The following is a 16049-nucleotide window of genomic DNA, read 5'->3' as shown; positions in this document are numbered from 1 at the left end:
ACCCCTACTTTTTATACTCTCAATGCTACCACTGACAATCATTTTGAAGAAGATGAACTGTGGATACGAACTTGCAAAGAAAGGACTGAAAATCTCGCACTTGATGTACATGGATGATTTGAAGCTGTTTGGTAAAACAAAAGCTGAACTGAATTTATTAATTGAAAACACAAAAGAATTCAGCCAAGACATTGGTATGCAGTTTGGAATTGACAAATGTGCAACAATAGCAACCAAAGCAGGCAAAATCATAGAAGAGAATGGAATAGAACTAGAGAATTAAGAAATGATAAAGGCAGTAAAATCAGAAGAAGGCTACAAGTACTTGGGGATTTTAGAAGCCTCTGACTTAATGCATAATAAAGTCAAGGAATTAACTTCAGCCAAGTACATTCGGCAAATTCGTAAGATATTAATGTCCAAATTGAGTGGAGGAAACATCATAAAAGCCATAAATACCTGGGCTATACCTGTGATTAGATACTCTGCAGGAATAATTGACTGGACCCAGATGGAGTTAGACAATTTGGACAGAAAAACAAGGAAGCTTATGACAATGAATCATGCCTTGCACCCTAAAAGTGATGTTGACCGATTATATTTACCAAGAGCCGAGGGTGGTCGAGGACTCCTACAAGTAAAGCAGACTGTGGAAGAAGAAAAATGCAGCTTGAATGATTACATCCAGAAAAGTGAAGAACCAATGATTAAGGAAGTAAATAAAGGAGGCCTTTTAAAGACAACTAAAACAAAAGCAGAATGTCAGCGTTCCAAATTAGGCTTTCTTCCAGCGCTGACATAACAAGATGAACTTTTACCTAGTTTTGTATGTTACAGATAGTGTTTCCTGGGAGACGAGGAGGGGGGCTACATTCCTGTGAAAAGAACGTGCCGGGATGTAGAGATGGATCTGTATGATGGCCAATGGGACATTGGGGTTGGAGAGCGGAAGAGGAGGGGGTTGGAAGGAGGGGCCAGTTTGGCTGCAATTTGAATCAGAAATGTCGGATATTGCTATTCGTAAAATAAAAATGATTCATTAGACAGTTTGCACTTGAGAATGAAGTTTATTCAAGATAGCACCGAAACCTGACACAGAATATAAGAAAGAAGTAACTGAGCAGCGAGCTGAAAATTGGAAAAGCAAAGCTCTGCATAGCCAATACTTGAAAAGTATTGAAGGCAAAGCTGACCAGAAACTAACTTGGAACTGGATAAGATCAGGAGTACTGAAAAAAGAAACAGAAAGCTTTATTTTGGCAGCTCAAGAACAAGCCCTAGCCACAAACTGCATGAAGGCAAAAATTCAACATGTTACCACCAACAGCAAATGCCGCCTCTGCAATGAGAAAGATGAGACAGTCGACCACCTGATCAGTGGGTGCAGCAAAATTTCACAAACTGACTACCTACAACGCCATGACCGTGTTGCTAAGATCATTCACTGGAAATTGTGCCAGAAGTTTGGATTTGAGTACAGCAAAAACCACTGGGAACATTAGGTTGAGAAAGTTTTAGAGAATGAGAAACTCAAGATCTTGTGGGACTTTAGGATTCAGACTGACAGGCACTTGGTCCACAACACACCTGACATAACAATAGTTGAAAAGAAAAAGGTATGGTTCATTGACATCGCAATACCTGGTGATGCACGGATTGAAGATAAGCAGCAAGAAAAAATCACAAAGTACCGAGATTTGCAAATTGAAGTTGAGCGACTGTGGAAAAAGAAATCGTGTGTTGTCCCGATTGTAATTGGAGCCCTTGGAGCAATACCCAAAGGGCTACCCCGCTATTTATAGACCAATCTCCTTATTAAATACTGACTACAAAATTTTTATGAACATAATTGCAAATAGGATGAAAAAAATACTAAACAACAGAATACATCAGGATCAAAATGGTTTCTTGCCAACAAGACAAATAAAAAACAATATAAGAATGGTAATTAATGTCCTAGAATACTATGAGATGCATCCAGAGAGACAGGTAGCACTGATATTTCTGGATGCACAAAAAGCATTTGACCAAGTTAATTGGCAATTCATGATACAACAAATTAAAAATATGAAATTCGGAGAGAAATTTGAAAGAATGATATCGTCAATATATACGAATCAAAAGGCAAGCATATTAGTAAATGGGGACCATACAAAATTTTTTGGAATAAATAAAGGAGTACGGCAGGGCTTTCCACTGTCGCCTTTACTTTTTATTTTGACTCTGGAAAATTTGCTAATTAGAATTAGATCAAATAAAGAAATAAAAGGATTAAGCTTAAGAAAAGAAGAATACAAGTTCCAAGCATTTGTGGACGACCTTGTCTTCTTCATAGAAGATCCAATAAAAACAACACCAAAATTAATAAAAGAGATAGAGGAATTTGGAAATGTAGCAGGCTTAAAAATTAATAAAGAAAAGACTAAAATGATAACCAAAAATATAATAGCAAAACAAGTAGAGAAATTAGCAGAGGATTCAGGATTACAGGTAGTCAAGAAGGTGAAATACCTAGGGATAAATTTGACAGTGAGAAGTGCAATGATAAAAGAAAATAACTACAGATCATTGGTCCAAAAAATAAAAGAAGATTTGGAAAAATGGGGGAAATTAAAACTGTCATTGTTGGAGAGAATCGCAGCAATAAAATCAAGTATACTGCCAAGACTCCTTTATTTATTCCAAACAATCCCAATAAAATTAGATAAGAAATTTTTTAATAACTTGGACAAAATAACTACAAAATTTGTGTGGGAGGGGAAAAAACCAAGAATTAAATTAAGTATATTACAAGAAGATAAAATTAGAGGTGGTTTTGGATTTCCGGCATGGGAAAAATATTACAAACCAATAAGCTTAACATGGATTAGAGAATTGGTAACCTTGGAAAATCAAAGATTATTAAAATTAGAAGGACACGATTTAATGAAGGGATGGCATGCCTTTTTATGGAGCCCTAGAAATAAAACATACAAACATTTCAATAATCACATTATTAGGAAATCATTAATTGGTACATGGGAAGAAATCAAAAACAAACATTACATGAAAGTTCCCGGCTGGTTATCAATAATAGAAGCAATAACATATCCCAACACATTAGCAAAACAAAAAATGATAAGATACAGAAAGATATTAGATTCACAAGGAATATTGAAAACATGGGAAGAACTCAAAGAACAAGGAATATTAATAGATTGGTGGCCTTATTTACAAATAAAAACAAGATACAGAAAAGATCAAGAGGAGGGAGGAACAGAACCAAAACCAAACCAATTAGATAAATTATTAGAAACTAAAGAAGAGAAATTAATTTCAAAAATTTACAAATATTTATTAGAATTTGATTTAGCAGAAGAACTGGTTAAAGGACAGATGATAGCATGGGCAAGAAACATTGGGCACAGTATACAGTTAGAAGAATGGGAAAGGGTATGGGAAAACCATTACAGTATGATAAAATCAGTAGCATATAAGGAGAATCATTATAAAATATGGTACAGATGGTATCTAGCTCCTTCGAGGGTAGCGAAAATGTACCCGAACATAAAATCTGTTTGCTGGAAATGTAAACAAGCTCAGGGTACTTTCTTCCATGCCTGGTGGCTCTGCCCGGAAATCAAGAAATATTGGAGGAAAATAAAAACATGGATAGTAGAAATAATAGAGCAAGAAATTGAATTAGAACCAGAAATCTTTTTATTAGGCATGATTAAAGGGAACATTAGAAAAGAGATAAAATATTTAACACTACATATAATTACATATAATTAGGGCAGCTAGACTGGCACTAGCACAATTGTGGAAAACAGATCGTTTGCCAACGGACCAGGAGGTAATTCAAAAAATTTATATATGTGCAGAAATGGACAAATTAACCTTAGAATTAAAAGACAAGGAAGACTCAAAATATTTTAAAGTATGGAATAGATGGTACAAGTGGATAAATCAAAAGAAAAAAAAAAGTAAAGACAAAATTTAGGAAAAATTAAAAGTAATAAATAGGCACTGTGCTGTTACAGATAGTGAGTTGTGGTGAGTTAGTTACCTTAAGAATTAAGAGCTGTCTCCTTAAGAGATTGCATTGTGGGAGATATAGTGAGAGATTGCATTATGGGAAATGTAGTCCATGACATGTGACCTTATCTGTGTGTCTGATTGGCCACTGAGACTCTCTGCTGGGATTTTAGAACAAAGACCTGGCCATATGTTGAATTACCTCAGAAGAGAGAACATGCTTTCTGAACAGGGAGTCAGAACTACCATCCTTTTACACTAGGAAATGGGACAGATTATGAAATATGGATGCACCTCACCTGGACTCACTATGATTGTAAGTCTTATGTGTTCAAGGATTCCCAAATAAATATAATCTGCATGAAAACCTGTTTGCTAGAGTTTATCTGCCTGTTCCCAGTGGAGCCAGATGCCTGGGGAACAGAACAGTAAAAGGATGTAGATGCCTGACCCCCTCCCTTTCTTTCGGAGCATTGATGGACATTCTGTTTGAGTGAAAATGCATCTCTTCTCTGCGCACAACTTATAAAAGGACTTTGTTTGCATCTAATTGAGACCTTTGCTTAGCCACGAAAGTGACAAAACTTGCTTTCCTTCTCTTTGCCTGAGTGAAGTATTCTGCTCAGCGGTAAAAGACAGAAAGAGAAAGACAGTTCTTGTGCTAGCTAAGAAGATTGCCCTGCCATAAAGAGGCCCAGGGGCTGCATGTTTGAATCACCTTTGGCAGTAAAAGGACAGAAAGAGAAAGACAGTTCTTGGGCTAGCTAAGAAGATTGCCCTGCCATAAAGGGGCCCAGGGCTGCATGTTTCAATCACCTTTGCAAAGTTTGTGTGTATGTTGTTTTAGAAGTTTACTTCATCAGTAAAACGAAAAGCCTTATTTTAACACAAAGTAATCCGAGCCACCTAAGCTCTTCGGAGATTGAATTTGCATGATACAAGTTGCTTCCCAGCCTGACCACTCAATGTGCATTTGAAAAGAAACAATCCAGCCAAAGTGCATGCTGTTGCTTTGAATCTTGCTTGAATAAAATACTGGAAAGCTAAATCCCCTTTACAGGGCAAGCAACTAAAGCCCAAAGGAACCCAAGTCGAGGAAAGCCTCTTAGGGTCTCCAAATAGGACAGTTGCTTTGCAGCTCTATACAAAGGAACACACTGAAACCAGTTTAACCCAAGCATTAGTTAGGTAACAGCACCCTAGTGGCCAAAGGTGTACTGCACCAACCACCCCCAGTGGTCAGAAGGCAAACTGCAATGACGTCTCCTAGAGTTTGCAACGCACCCCAGCGGTCAATAGGAGAACTGCAATGACGTCTCCTAGAGTTTGCAACGCACCCCAGCGGTCAACAGGCGAACTGCAACGACATCTCCTAGAGTTTGCAACGCACCCCAGCAGTCAACAGGTGAACTGCATCGACATCGCCTAGAGTTTGCAATGCACCCCAGTGGTCAACTGGCGAACTGCAACGACGTTTCCTAAAGTTTGCAGGAAATTCCCCGAGTTTCCCAGTCATGGCTGAGACCTCTAATGAGTCAGCAGAGTTGAACCTCCCAGCTAATCTTGACACGCCTGAAGCATCGGATGCCGTGGAGTCTCATCCAATCATGGCAGAAGCATATGATTCATCAGGAATGATGACCCTTCCATCACCCAACCTCGACACAAGTCCAGAAGTGAATGTCCAAAATTCCAAAGAGGCTGAAGCTCATCAGAGAACCTATGACCTCAGGCAGCACAGGAAGCTCACTGGTGTTATGCAGTCAAGCCTGAAGAAAGATTGGGACAAGCATTATCGTCACAACAAAAGGTATTGGGAAAAGTTGCAACAGATCTGCAACAGGCCCGTGGATGAGCTTTCACACAGCTGCATCCGCACATTGGTGAATGAAATGGATGAACTTTATAAACAATGGAAGAATTCTGAAAGCCATCTTGTCAACATCCAGCAGCAGCTAGAAGACCCAGAACTCGTGGGGGACATGCAACGCTTAGAGATGTTGAGTGCAGAACGTGGGAAAATATTTCAAGGTTATAAGGACTCCTTCCACACGGCGCTCCAGGCAAAAGGCCCATCAAGGGAGAAAGCCTCCTCACCCCAACGCTTACATGCATCTACCGCTCATTCTTCCAAGAAAGCTGTGAGTGAGAAGGCCCAATCCAAAGCAACCCATCGCTCACACGCATCATCTCATCGGTCACAAGCGGTCCCCTCTTACAAGTCATCCCGGTCTCGGCCGGGTAGCAGCGTCTCACAACAATCTTCTGCCTCAGGTTCCTTCCATCCTTCCAAAGCATCTTCCTGTCACAGCCAGTCATCCAGAGCCTCCACAGCGAGGAGTTTCGCTGCCCGGGCCGCAGAGGCACGAGCCAAAGCTGCAGTGGCCAAAGCAACCTTGAGCGTGGCAAAGGAAGAACAACTGCTGAAGGAAAAATTGGTCAAAGTTCAGGCCAGACTAGACTATTTGAAGTATGAAAAAGAGACACTGGAAAAAGTAACACTGGCTGAAGCTTTAGAGGTGGCGGCTGAACACGCTTCACTCAACTTCAATCCTGGACAGTTAGAGGAGGAGGACTCAGATGAGCGTGTCAAAGCCTATGTTGAGGACCAGAACTCCCCACAGCAGGGACAAAGAGGAGAACCTCACCCACCGGCTCTACGAATTACTCAGACAGCAGATATCGTAAGATCTAGACCACGAGACTCCTCCTTTGAAAATGCATGACCTACTCCGGCAAACGAAGACATACGGGGCAACCAGAGTACTCCTTCAGCAGCAGTGAAGGCGTCTCTGGACCCAAACACGCAAACAACCATGAGACACCACCTCAGAGTGGAGGCTAAGGAGTTCCAGCCAAACCTGCCAGGCATTCCAAGTGCCGACGTCCAGCCCAATGGAGGTACTCCACTTGCCTGCCAGGAAAAGGACCTATCATCACCTGTGGCATGGGAAGACGAAATTGTCCGTAAGCACTCTGTAGGGAACTACCAGCCGGTGTTGGCACTTAATCCTGCCCTAGCCAACGCAGTAGGGTGAACCTTGCCATCACCCCCATCATATAACTCTCCTGAAGTCCAAAAGGATACTGCAACATCCTGGAGAAGGATGGACCTGGCACATAGGGGAGTACACAAGTTCTCCAACAAATCAGGCATAGATTACATGCTATGGAAGCTTCTTTTTGTAAATGCCATTAAAGGCGAACGATTGGAGCCAGCCGAGGAACTCGGTCATATGTTCACATGGCTAGGCCCACAATCAATACAAGCAGTAAAGGGGGTCTACGCAGCAAAAATGTACGAGCCAGTCGAAGCCCTCAAGCTATCATGGGAAACACTTGATGAGCGGTATGGGGCACCTACGATGACAGAATCCTCATTCCTAGAGCGGGTCGACAACTTCCCTGCCAGTAACCCTGAAGAACTATGGAACTTCTCCGCTCTCCTTACACAGCTGCGGTCAGCACAAATGGATCCCACCTTGCTGGAACTTAGCTGTCTCGACCTGTATAAGACACAAAGGTCTATCGTTGAAAAACTACTGCACAAGACCTCTCACACTCTGAATAAGTGCAGAGAATTCCGAAAGAAGTCCCTGGGCTAAAGAAAGGCACTGATCAGGGAGTACAAAGTCTGCTTCAAATGCTGTGAGTCTGCAGACCACATGGCCAAAACTTGCACAGTTAAGGTGCCATGTTATCTATGCAAAAGTGACCAGCACCCAACCGCCTTGCATCTAGACCACGAGTTGACGCCACGACCAGTTCCTGCTCCACGTTCGGCTCTTACTCTATCGCGGACTCCTAAACCCACTCCGACTAAGGAGCCTCAGCACGACAACAAAGCGCACCCAGATATGGCAACAAATGTCAACTGCACCTCAGTATGCGGAGACTCACCATCACCTCGTTCATGCCATCTGATCTGCCTAGCTAAAGTCTACCCAACTGGGCACCCGGAAGAAGCTGTGAAAATGTATGTGATAATGGACACACAGAGCAATCAATCGTTAGCCAGATCAGCATTCTTCGACTACTTTGATGCCTATACCGAGAACACGCACTTCACAATTACAACATGCACTGGGGTACAGTGCACAGCAGGGAGAAAGGTCATGGGACTCTGCATAGAATCGTTAGACGGAAGTGCAAAATTCGCATTGCCGCCACTTTTCTAATGGGATGCTTTACCAGATAACCGCAGTCAAATCGTGACACCAGAGGTAGTAAACAATATACCTCACCTGAGACACATGACTAATCTCTTCCCTGCCCTAGACTCTGAAGCCGAAATCCTGCTCTTGTTGGGTATGGACACCCCCGCAGCCTTTTCTCCCCAGGCAGTGGTCAATGGCCCAGCAGCCTCTCCATTTGCCCTCAAGACAGGACTCGGGTGGGCCATCTTGGGAACAGTCTGTGTCGACCGGCTGCAGGCCCCGAATCAGGCGAATATCTTCACAACCTCCATTCTAAGCAATGGGAGAACATCACAATTGAAACAATGTCATGAACACTTCACGATTTCGACAAACAACCCTGACTTAGGTACGACAGTGTTCCAGACCAGCAAAGAGGACAATGACCTAGCCTTGTCAATAGAAGACAAAGAATTTCTGCAGCTCATGGGAAAGGAATTTCAGGAAGATGTTAGCGGAAGCTGGGTAGCCCCACTGCCCTTTCGTATGCCCAGACAGTGCCTGCTGAACAATCATGAGCAGGCCCTCTCTCGCCTCTTCAGCTTGAGACGACTCATGAACAGGAAGCTTGCTTTGAAAGCCCACCTGGTGGAATTCATGGACAAGATGGTCCAGAATGTGCATGCCGAGCTTGCCCCTGCCCTGGAGAAGGAGGAGGAATGCTGGTACCTACCATTCTTTGGAGTATACCACCCACAAAAACCAGGTCAAATAAGAGTGGTTTTCGATGTCAGTGCACAGTTCCACAACCTCTCCCTGAACAAAGTCCTTCTCACAGGACCTGACCTTACCAACAGCTTGTTAGGCATGCTCATCCGTTTCAGAAAGGAAGCTGTAGCCATCATGGCTGACATTCAGCAGATGTTTTACTCATTCCTCATCAGGGAAGATCATCGCAACTATCTGTGCTTCCTGTGGTTCAGCGACGAACAGCACAACCAACAGGTCACAGAATACAGAATGCGAGTGCACGTCTTTGGGAATGGTTCTTCCCCTGCAATCGCCAACTATGGTCTGCAACACACCGCTCGTATAGGAGAGACCAGGTATGGTTCAGATGCCAGGCGCTTTGTGGAGCGAGACTTCTACATTGATGATGGCTTGAAATCTGTACCCACTCCAGCAGTAGCCATAGACTTGCTAGGCAGAACACGTCAGATGCTAGGCGCACACCACCTCAAGCTGCACAAGATTGCATCCAACAGCGAAGAAGTGCTAGCAGCCTTCGATCCTGAGGACCACGCCAAGGGATTGCAGGACCTCGATTTTAGCACCGACACTCCCCTTATCCAACGGAGCCTTGGTCTGTGTTGGGACTTGAAGAAAGATGTCTTCACCTTTAGAGTCCCAGCCCAGAAAACCACCTTCACAAGGAGAGGAGTTCTGTCAGCAGTGAACAGTCTGTTCGACCCTCTAGGATTCGCTGCACCGATAACGATTCTGCGTACGCTGTCCGAAAGCACCAATGACTGGGATGAACTGCTTCCACAAGAACAGAAAGACAATTGGGAAATATGGCGTACCTCCCTGAGCTGCCTCCAGAATGTCCACATGCAGCGCATGTATGTTGCCTGCTCACCAACCACCGCACCGAAAAGGGAACTGCATATCTTCTCAGATGCGTCAGTGATGACTATAGCAGCCGTGACATACATCAGGGTCTACGGCAGGGAGAGCAACATTCATGTAGGCTTCGTCATGGGAAAAGCGAAACTAGCCCCACGACAAGGTCACACCATGCCAAGACTGGAACTCTGCGGTGCCGTACTAGCTGTGGAGCTTGCAGACTTAATAAAGAAGTCTATGGACCTTGAATTCCAATCCACCACCTTCTACACTGACAGCAAAGTAGTGTTGGGTTACATTCACAACCAAAGCAGATGTTTCTATGTCTATGTCAGTAATAGAGTAGACAGAATCAGAAAATCTTCAAGCCCGGAGCAATGGCGTTATGTGCCAACAGACCTGAACCCAGCAGACCAACCCACACGGCCCTTCCTTGCATCCCAGTTAGCAGAATCGACCTGGCTAAAAGGTCCTGAGTTCTTGGCCCGTCCAGACAGTTCGATATCGCTAGAACCAGAACAATATGAGCTTCTAGACCCAGATCGAGATGCGGACGTTCAACCTCAAGAGCTCAGCAAACCTTCCATGTGGATCAAGGAAGCAACTGTACAGGCCACCTGCTTGTCAACCACAGTCAATGAGGAAACAAAATGGCCCCCTAGATGTCCACTGGAATCAGCTTGTTTCGAACGCTTCTCCAGATGGAAGTCCCTGGTACAGGGAACAACCACACTCGTATGTATAGTGTATCACGATATAACCTTTGCAGACTGTCAGCTCATAGCAGAGAGTGTAATTCTACAAAGTGTGCAGTGAGAAGCATACCCGACATTGGTGAAGTGTCTAAAAGCCGAAAAGCCTGTGCCGAAATCTAGCCAATTGCTGAAACTGAACCCGTTCCTAGACAGCAACAACATACTTAGAGTTGGAGGGCGCCTAGACAAGGCAAAATTAGACTCAAATGTAAAACACCCTATCATCCTTCCCGCGCGCCAACATGTGACGAATCTGATAGTCCTACACTACCATGAAACTGTCCACCATCAAGACCGCCACTTCACAGAAGGAGCTGTCAGAGCTGCAGGATTTTGGATCGTGGGGCCCAAAAGGACCATTGTGTCTGTCCTGCACAGGTGCATGCATTGTCAGAGACAACGAAGTGTGACACAACACCAGAGGATGGCTGACCTACCTCCTGAACATTTCAGCACAGGACCGCCATTTACCAATGTGGGCGTAGACTTTTTCGGCCCTTGGTCAGTGTCAGCCCGCAGGAGCCAAGTTAACAGCAAACGTTGGGCTGTTCTCTTCACGTGTCTTAGCATTCGAGCTGTTCACATTGAAGTCATTGAATCTATGGACACCTCCAGCTTTATCAACGCTCTACGAAGGTTCCAAGCCCACAGAGGCCCAGTTGCGATGTTTAAATCAGACCATGGAACAAACTTTGTAGGAGCCTGCAAGGAGTTACGGATCAATGAGGGCACTCACCTTGATTTGCCAATTGATGACTACCTGAAGGCCAAAAACTCTGTGTGGACTTTCAATCCTCCCCATGCCTCCCATATGGGAGGAGTATGGGAACAAATGATTGGAATAGCCCATAGAATTCTAGACTCCATGTTGATGAAGACATCTGTGTTAACCCATGAAGTCCTCACCACCCTCATGGCAGAGGTAGCAGCTATCATCAATGCCAGACCCTTGGGCCCGGTTCACTCGGATCCCGAGAATCCGACTATCCTCACCCCAGCCACTTTGCTGACCCAGAAGATGGGTGAATGGCCAGCGCCGGCAGGGTGCTTCGTCCCAAAGGACATGTATGCACAACAATGGAGACAAGTTCAACTGCTGGCCAATACTTTTTGGAAGCGCTGGAAACAAGAATACTTATCTACTCTACAGGAGCGCCACAAGTGGAAGAATAAGGAACCTAACCTTGAGGAAGGGGACCTTGTCCTGTTGAAGGACAAGGACGCACATCGGAACTCATGGCCCATGGGACTTGTACACCAAGTTTTGCCCAGTTCTGATGGACTAGTCCGCCAAGTCAAAGTTCTGATTGCGAAACCAGAGCAGTTACCCACCGGTCAGCTTAAATCTACCAGAAAGATTTACGTCAGGCCAATCACCGACCTGGTACTGCTACGAAGGAAGTCTGAACTTATAGTACTAGAAGACCTTCAAGATTGAACTTCAAGCTTTGCATGAATCGTGTCCACTTCACTGTTTGCATTGTTTGATGCTAATACCTTGTTTACTTTAGTCACTTAGATAGCCACAGTGCATTGTTTCTGCTATGCCTTTGTTTATCTCAGTCAGGTACTTAGTTAATTAGTTACGTAGATAGTTATGTTGCATTATTTTCTGCTATGCCTATGTTTATCTCAATTAAGTAGTTAGTTAGTAGTGGAATTTATAATTGCAGGTGGGGAGTGTGCTGTTACAGATAGTGAGTTGTGGTGAGTTAGTTACCTTAAGAATTAAGAGCTGTCTCCTTAAGAGATTGCATTGTGGGAGATGTAGTGAGAGATTGCATTATGGGAAATGTAGTCCATGACATGTGACCTTATCTGTGTGTCTGATTGGCCACTGAGACTCTCTGCTGGGATTTTAGAACAAAGACCTGGCCATATGTTGAATTACCTCAGAAGAGAGAACATGCTTTCTGAACAGGGAGTCAGAACTACCATCCTTTTAAACTAGGAAATGGGACAGATTATGAAATATGGATGCACCTCACCTGGACTCACTATGATTGTAAGTCTTATGTGTTCAAGGATTCCCAAATAAATATAATCTGCATGAAAACCTGTTTGCTAGAGTTTATCTGCCTGTTCCCAGTGGAGCCAGATGCCTGGGGAACAGAACAGGCACCGTCATGTAGATAGAGTAGGTAATAAGTCACTGTTTATATATGTGTGTATATATAATCACATATATTCAGTTTATTTATGCTGATTTGTATTGTATATCTAATTTTATGATTGAAAATAATTTGTATATTTTTATCTTTTTAAACTTAATAAAGTTTGTTTTTAAAATTTAAAAAAGAAAGAAAGAAAGAAACAATTAATCACTATATACATCCAGACCAAAACGGCTTTATTTCCAGATGACAAATCAAAAATAATACAAGGACAATTATCAATACCCTTGAATACTATGAACAACGACCAGAGAAGGAAGTAGCATTAATTTTCCTGAATGCACAAAAAGCATTTGATAATCTTATTGGACATTCTTAATAACACAATTGGAAATGATGAAATTTGGAGGAAGATTCTTAAATATTATCAAAAGGATATATAACACCCAAACAGCAAAAATATTGATTAATGGAGAGACAACTGAACAATTTGATATAAAGAAAGGAGTGAGGCAAGGATGCCCCCTATCCCCCATATTGTTCATATTAACATTGGAAATATTATTGAAAGAAATTAGGGAAGATAAAGAAATAACGGGATTAAGGATAAAGAACCAGGAATACAAACTGCAAGCATTTGCGGATGATATAGTACTCATCCTAGAACAACCATTACAATCAGGATCCAAATTATTGACAAAAATAGAACAATATGGGGAAGTAGTGGGTCTGAAAATCAATAAACAAAAATGTTAACGAAGAACCTCACCAAGAACCAAAGGAAAGAATTGGAAAATATACTAGGAATACAAATAGTAAAGACAGTGAAATACCTAGAGATCTGGCTTACCAATAGAATAGCAACACTCAAAGAAGATAATTATAATAAATTGGTCAAACAAATAGAAAAAGATTTAAAATTTTGGACTAAATTACAGCTATCATTTCTAGGTAAAGTAGCCTCCATTAAAATGAATATTCTGCCAAGGATGCTGTATTTATTCCAGGTGATACCAATACATCCAGGAAAAAATTAATTCAAAGATTTTGATAAGATGATATTAAAGTCTATCTGGCAGGGGGAAAAGGCAAGAATCAAACTAAAACACCTACAGGACAAACGAGCAAGAGGAGGAATGGGGCTTCCAGATTGGCAAATTTAATACAAAGCATCATCACAAACATGGATTAAAAAGTAGATCGAACTCAAAAACAAATGCATATTAACATTAGAAGGCATTGATCTGGAGAAAGGATGGCATACATATCTATGGGAAGAGAAACCTAAAAAACATGAACAATTCCGAAGGCATATTGTGAGAGACACATTGCTAAAGATTTGGACTGAAATTAGGAAGAACCACTACGAGAGAATCCCACGGTGGATTTCAACAATGGAAGCACAAATATACCCAAATACAACGGATATAAATAAAATGAAAAAATATCAAGAACTCCTAAATGATGAAGGAAAATTAAAAACAAGAGAAGAATTAAAAGAACAAGGTGTAGAAATTGACTGGTGGCCATCCCTACAATTAAAATCCAGATACAAAACGGACATAGAGAATTATGGAATTCAAAAAGAACCAAATGAACTGGATACTACTGGGCCCAAATGAGAAATTAATAACCAAAATTTATAATTTTTTACTTGCATATGTTATGTTATGTTAATTTTATTTATATAGTGTACAGTGTACAGTGTACAGCCAATTTAAAAACATAAATATACAGACATCATCAGTAAAAGTAATTAAAATCAATTAAACAGTTTCGGCCAAAATTTAAAACCCCCAAGTTAAAACTCCAATTTAAAAACCATTTAAATAGACAGCCCCGCCTGTCGGAACAGTAGGGTCTTGAGGGCACAGTGAAAAACCTGGAGGTCAGAGGTTGTACATATTTCCAGGGGCAGTTCGTTCCAAAGGGCAGGAGCTCCCACTGAGAAGGCTCTCCTCCTGGGTGTCGCCAGCCGGCATAATTTGGCCGACGGCACCCTGAGGAATCCCTCTTTGTGGGAGCGAACTGGTCAGTGGGAGACTATTGGTGGCAGAAAGCGGTCCCGTAAATACCCTGGTCCTATGCCATGGAGCGCTTTAAAGGTGGTAACCAACAGCTTGAATTGCACCCGGAAGACCACTGGGAGCCAGTGCAGCTCGCGCAGGAGGGGTGTTACATGGGCGCAACGAGTTGCACCCATAACCACCCGTGCGGCCGCATTCTGGACCAGTTGGAGCCTCCGAGTGCTCTTCAAGGGGAGCCCCATGTAGAGAGCATTACAGTAGTCCAGCCGGGAGGTGACAAGGGCGTGAGTGACTGTGCATAGGGCACCTTCAAGTAGCTGAAAGGATTATTTGCCAAAGAACCGACCCTCAAGTACCCTGACCCAGACCAGCCTTTCATGATCCAAGCCAATGCCAGCTATGTGGCCATCGCAGTGGTCCTCCTCCAGAAAAACACAGAGGGCACCTTACAGCCCTGCTCGTACACCTCTAAGAAACTGATGGAAACTGGACGGAGGTGGGCAGTGTGGGAGAAGGAAGCTTATGTGGTCTGATGGGCCTTACTGACCTGGAGGGTGGTCCCATGCCTTTCGAACTATGGACTGTTCACAAAAACCTAGAGGCGCTAAAGACACCTTGAAAACACTCCCTAAAGCAGGTCAGGTGGGTGCAATACTTCAAGTGATTCAATTTTGAACTGAAGTACATCTGGTGTGTGGGGGGGGAAGAACCTTCTAGCCGATGTTTTGTCGCATAAGCCACAATACCACAGTAAGTAGAAAGAGGTGCTTCACGCAATGATACCCCTTCCTCAACTAGCATCGCAAGTGTTAACCCAGGACCAGACCACCCGAAAGAGAGCCATGGATAGGGGGATGACCCAAAAGCTGAAAGACGAACTGCCGGCTGATCCAAGGCACAGGGATTACCCGGGAATACTAACCCTTAAGGATGGAATAGGCTGGAAGGGATCCAAATTGTATTTGCCCAACAGCTTGCAGCTCCAGGTCCTTCAACAGAGTCATGATTCCAAACAAGCAGGGCATTTTGGCTACCTTAAGACCCTGCACATGGCCAAACAACAATTCTGGTGGCCGAGAATGAAAAGAGACATTGAGGATTATGTAAAGAGCTGTGCCACTTGTGTGGTGATGAAGACAAGGCCTGGGAGACACCCCCAGATTACTCCATCAAGTGGCAGATCTGTCTCAACCCTGGGAAGAAATAGCTATGGATTTCATTGTCTAACTCCCTGAGAATGGGGGAAGTATGGTCATTTGGACCGTCATAGACTTGTTTTCCAAATAGGCCCATTTTGTAGCTTGCCCAGGACTCCCATCAGCGCGGAAGTTGGTCCTATTCATCAAGCACATTTATAGGTTGCTTGGAGACCCC

This window comes from Pituophis catenifer, unplaced genomic scaffold (genome assembly GCF_029215685.1).
Source record: "Pituophis catenifer annectens isolate HBS135680 unplaced genomic scaffold, rPitCat1.0.hap2 SCAF_4, whole genome shotgun sequence".
Taxonomy (NCBI): domain Eukaryota; kingdom Metazoa; phylum Chordata; class Lepidosauria; order Squamata; family Colubridae; genus Pituophis; species Pituophis catenifer.
This window is presented reverse-complemented; position numbering follows the sequence as displayed.